The sequence below is a fragment of the Psammomys obesus genome, unplaced genomic scaffold (genome assembly GCF_907164565.1).
Source record: "Psammomys obesus unplaced genomic scaffold, mPsaObe1.curated_primary_1811, whole genome shotgun sequence".
Taxonomy (NCBI): domain Eukaryota; kingdom Metazoa; phylum Chordata; class Mammalia; order Rodentia; family Muridae; genus Psammomys; species Psammomys obesus.
This window is the reverse complement of record NW_026596152.1, coordinates 9,178,876-9,184,875: the sequence shown is the minus strand read 5'-3', so window position 1 is coordinate 9,184,875 and position 6,000 is coordinate 9,178,876.

The window sequence follows — 6,000 nt, the reverse complement described above, 5'->3', positions numbered from 1 at the left end:
ACACACACACACACACACACACACACACACACACACACACACACACAGATTTACTTACTGCCAGGTGTGAATGGTGCACATCTGTAATTCCAAAACTTGGAAGGTAGAGTCAGGAAGATCAGGAGTTCAAGACTGTCCTCATTTACATAGTGAGTTCCAGGCTACCCTGGGCTCCCTAAGATCCTATCTCAAAAAGCCAACCAAACAAAAAGAACCAAGACAACGGCTAAGTACTTCCTTTGCCAAGCACTGCGCCAAAGCTGTAGAGCTTTAGTGATGACCAAAATGTCTGTGACTCTACCTGGGAGAACTCAAAGTACAGTGACCAAACAAGACCACAAGAAAATGCCAATGCCAAGTAGTGAAATGAGACCAAAATAACACACAGTCACAGGATAAAGGACGCCCAGGAGTCAATGTTAGATCAGAAAAGACATCGTTTGGAGTACAAAGGCAACATTGTCAGTGTTTATAGGGACAGGGACAGAGCTCTACACTTTCCCATTGTCTCTGGTGTGGCCTAAGGGGATCTTTTCAGAGACTCCTACGCAGGCTGAATAGGAACTTGTGGCTTCTACTCAAAAAGAATTATTGGATGAACTAGTATGCATCAGGACTGGGGAGATGGCTCAGCAGTTTTGAGCTCTTGCTTTTCTCTTCCAGAGGACACAGATTTGGTTCTTAGCACCCAAGTTGGACAGCTCATTTCTACCTGTAACTCCAGCTCCAGGGTCTATGCTCTCTTCTGGCCTCCGTGAGGGTACCGATTCTCACACTCATACACATATAAATAATAAATAAATAAATAAATACTAAAATGAGTCTTTTGTTATAAATGGAGAAGGGGGGAGGAAGAGATGGTTTGGTTGGCAGAGTGCTTGACTCACAAGCATGAGGAGCAGAGTAGAGATTCCCAGCAACCATGTAAAAAGCTAAGTGAAAGCTGGGCAGTTGGGATGTAGAGTCAGGTGGCCTCTATGAGTTGAGGCCAGTCTGGTCTACAAAGCAGGCCTAGGACAGCCAAGGCTACACAGAGAAACCTCATCTCGGAAAATAAAAAAAGCCAATGCAACAGTGTGCCTGTATTTCAGTCCTGGGGAGGCCGGGCAGTACTTATTTTTATTTCATGTGTGCATCAGTGTTTTGCCTGCATGCACATTTGTGTATCAGTGCATGCAGTGCATGCTTGGTGCGTTTGGAGGCCAGAGGAGGAGTTGCTCGAAATACCAATGGCTGTTAGCTGCCTTGTAGTTCTGCGAATTCCACCTGGCTCCTCTGCAAGAATGAAAAACACTAAACTGCTGAGCCGTCTCTCCAGCCTGCTAAGCAGTATAGTTTATCAAGTTTTTGGCTTGTTGGTTTTCTTTTTTTCAAGACAGGGTTTCTTTGTGTAGCCTGGGACTCACTCTGTAGACCAGGCTGGCCTTGAACTCAGAGATCTGACTGCCTCTGTCTCTGGGATTAAAGGCATGTGCCACTACCAAGCCTTTCTTTTCTTTTTTTGGTTTTTCGAGGCAGGGTTTCTCTATGTAATAGCCCTGGCTCTCCTGGACTCACTCTGTAGACAAGGCTGGCCTCTAACTCACAGATATTGTCCTTTCTGTGTCTCCTGAGTGCTGGGATTAAAGGTGTGGGCCATAATGCTGGGCTCAATTTATCAAACTTTTGAATACACAATTGCATCTACACTGTATCTATGAGAAATTAACACCTTATAAAGTAATGTGGTCTCTGAGTCATTCCCAAACACACGCACACCTCGAATCAAGCATGCCTAGAATAATTTTAGAATGTAATAAGATTTTAAAATATAAAAATGAAGTGGCCAGAGGTTTTGTTACGAGGCTATTATTACCATTTTTGAAATCCCATCTAGTTTCTAGACATAAAACAATGACCATGAACACACATGACACAACTACATAAAACCTGAGTGCACCCAGTTAAAAAAAAAAAAACAAAAACAAAAAACAGACCAAGTATAAAGTTTTTGTTTCTGTCTCCTTGAGATGTAACACAGGTTCAATGAAGATTTAGCACGAACAACAGAAGGTGCATGTCCTCACAGATGGAACGAAATGTTTTTGTAGATGTCATTGTAGGCCAAAGGTTTTACTTAAATTTTTTTATTGTATTATTTTGTGTCTTTGTCTGTGCACCATGAGTATGCAGTTTGCCTGGAGACCAGAAGATGGCGTCAGATGCTAGACCGTAGACCGGAGGAAAAAAATTTCCAGGACTGTCTGATTAAGCAAGCCTTGTTTAGAGGTGAGCAACAGGATGGTTGCATCACCCTAAGTCCAGGTTTCAGAGAGCAGCTCCTCACTGGCTTCTGAGGTCCCCTTTATGGGGAATGGCTAGGGTTGATAGAAAACAGCTGCTGAGATAATTGGCTGTTAATACCTGGACAGAAGAGTCGGGGGACTCAGCGTTCAAGGCTGCCGGTGGGGTAGATAAGTGTGATAGAAAACAGCTGCAGGGATAATTGGCTGTTAGAAAAGAGGCTGTAAAAATAAGTGCAAAAATACATCATGCGGAAGGGAGTCATCAAGGTATCTGGGAAGACACATTTTCATAGGGCAAAAGGGCAATCATAGATCACAGGTTCAGGAATTCAGCAAGACAAAAGGGGTGGACATTCATCATGGGTTACAAGTTCAGCACAGGCTGAAAAACATGATATGCAGGAAACATTAGGCTTAAGAAATTGAAACTTATTCTTGTGAAGTATGGAGACTTAACAATGTACGACAATGGAGTTCCAGTTTTGGTTTCACACAGATCCCCAGCTGCTGTGGCTACTGGGATCAAACCTCTCAGGGAATAGCTAGTGCTCTCAGCTGCTGAGCTATCATCAACTCAACAACTCCAATGTTTTGTTTTGTTTTTTTAGCTTATTTATTTAATGTAGGTGAGTGCTCTACCTGCATGCCAGAAAAGGGCATCAGACCCCTGTGTAGATGGTTCTGAGCCACCAGGTGGTTGCTGGGAATTGAACTCAGGATCTCTGGAAAAGCAGACAGTGCCCTTATCCACTGAGTCATCTCTCTAGCCTAGCAACTCCAATTGTTAAATCAAAAAGTTTTGAGACAGGGTCTCACTGTAGAACTCTTGATTTTTAAAAAAATATGTAGTGAAACTAGATTGTATTTTTGGTATCAAAACAGAAAAAGGAAGCTTGGTGTGGTGGTGTGTGCATTTAGTCCCAGTATTTGAGAGGCAGGGGCAGGTGTATGTAAGTGAGTTCAAGGCCAGCCTGGTTTAACCACCTCTTAAAAAAACGGGAAATAAAAAGAAAGTGCGGAGAGAGAGAGAGTCAGAGATAGAGAAAGACAGAGGAAAGAAGAGAGCAACCAAGGCCACCTCCCTTTCCCTATTTGGACCAGGTAACACTGGCCTGGTTCATGTTTCCCGGCCTCTTCAATAAGCCATTTACCTGCTGTCTGAATGTCCCCAAGCTAGGGTGGTTAATTTTCTTCCAGGTGGCTTTGAGACCTTCCCAAATCTGGAGGAGACTCCCAGAGTTTATAGTAATTCATTTTGGCCTTGAAAGTAACTCTTTGGACTTAAGGAAGGAGAAATCTGAGTCTCCCAGAAAGGCTTGAGGCTATAAAAGCAAGCTGGTGGAGGACTGGGGGGAGGCCAGCATCGCTTCCTGGAGGCTGTTAATTCAGGAAGGGCAATTAAACTAACTGCGACAGGGAAAGAAACACAGAATTTTTTGGGGAAGCAGAGGGGCCTGAGTGGCAGAGAGTACATGGAGGGGAGGGGTGCGCTGGAGAGATGGCCCAGTGCTTCAGAGTTCATACTTCTCTTCCTGAGGACCTGAGTTCTCTCCCAGCACCCACATCAGGTGGCTCACAACCATCTGACAAAAACAAATCTTTAGAAAGAGAGAGACTTAGGAATGCCCAGGCTGATGTGTTTTGGATCCAGAGAATGCTGCTTGGGACAGCTTCTAAAGCTTTTATCCCAAGCAAGATTGGTTTTCCTCAGCAAACCACACAGTGTTTCATTTCAATCAGGAACAAGATACGGGGCTCTACCTTTGGTGCCTGAGGCAAGTGTATCCTTGGGCAGATAATGAAAGCAAAAACAAAAACAAACAAAAAACCCCAAAAACCCCAGCATCAGCAACAGAAGCAACCAAGCTGACAGCAGACTAAGAACCAGTAGTCAGGAAATACCCCAGATGAGCCCTCAAACAGATGCCAAGGGCAGCAGGATGGAGGCGCAGCCCCACTCTGTCCCCTACAGCAGCCTGGAGAGTGTCCTTTCCCATCACTTCTGTCTATTTTTGTGGTTTTAATGCACAGAGTGTTCAGGATGAGCTGGTTCAGTGAAGCAGCTAGAGATTTATTAAGGGCCAGGTGTGGTGGCACACACCTGTAATTCCACAACTCTGGAAGGCAGAGGCAGGCTGATCTCTGTGAGTTTGAGGCCAGCTTGGTCTGCAGAGTCCAGACAGCCAGGGTTCTGTTACACAGAAAAACCTTGTCTCAAAGAAAGAATTGATCTCCAATTAGGTTCCATTCCCATACAAAGGGAGACAGTACGGTACTAGGCCCATTCCATACTAGAGAGCACACCTCTAACAGGCAGCTCCAGGGGGCAGCCCCAACATCACTGAGTCCTGGTTTGCTATGAAGTTCCCTAAGGACCAGCATAATTCTCTCAGGTGGGCAAGGTGGTAACAACTACCCAAACAGAACAAGACTGATGCACTCAAGAAATAATTCCCAGGGCCAGATTTGCTGAGCACAGGCCTTTAATCCCAGTGCTCGGGCAAAAGCCTCCCCAATGCTGGGATTACAGGCTGGATGCCATCACAGTTTTTTAATGTGGGCTCTGGGTGAAAGATTTTTGATTTTGCTATTCAACAAGGACACTGGGATGGGCTGTCCGCATAGGTAAGAGGTTTATTGTTTAAGTTATTACTGGACAGACAGATGGGCAGCAGAACGGCAGGGACACTCTGAGAAGTTCAAGCCCATGAGGCAGAGTGGGAGGTCCCTTCTCATAGGCCTCAGGTGGAAGAGGGAGCTTTCATGCCATGTGGTTGACCAGTAGGCCACAACATAGGTCTGTAGTCAGGTTGTGCCTGATTCTCAGGGCAAGAGAAGGATCAGGAATCTCAATTCTGGAGGAAGGCCTATGCTCTGAGGATGGGAAAGGAATTCCACAACCCTTGGTAGTCTGTAGCCTGAGCCTGTAATGTTCCTTGAAGAATGGCAGGTACCCAAATCTGGGCACCCAAAGAGCCTGTTAAAACGTCACAGACAGACAGGTTTTTGGTAGCGGGGTGGGGTGGAGTTGATATATTCTCCATGGAAACTCTTAAAAAAGTGGTTGCTGCAGGTTGGCCTGACTTAAGCAGTCCCTAGCTCCAAACCATATGCTGAGGATCCTAACTCAGGTCCCGATGGCTATGTATCCTGCATGGACTGATCCATTGCCCCAGTCCAAGAAGAACTTTCTAAAACCTCAAGCAGATCGTGCTTCCCCTGCTCAGAAATCCTTGGAGCACTGTTCTTTCGCTAAGTTGAAATTCAAGGAAGTCACTGTGGGCCTTGCTCACCCCTGCCCCTGTGTGTCCTGTTGGGCTGCCAACTGTTCCGTTCTTCAAGTCGTGCACTTCCTGTTCTATCTCCCTGCAGCGTTCCTTCCTTCTAGACCATCCTGGTTCACTCTTCCCACGTTCCATCCAGTGTTCTCTAGTAAAGTCTGAGCTGTTTTCCCCAATTCAAATAGAGGGTGGAGCATGGGCGGAATGCACACCGTCTAGTTCCTGTTAGAAGAGGGAAGGGGAGGACAGGCACAGCTGAGGCCTCAGCAGAATCTCTAGGGCATGCCTTTCAAAGGCCCCTTCCCTGCCCTTTGGGGATGGACCTGAATCTGCCTTGCAGGAGGACCTTCCCCCATTCAGTTTTCCGTGGGCTCAAATCTGCTGTGAGAGCATAGGTTTTTGGAGTTCTTCTGCCCAAACAGGTTTGGGACCTG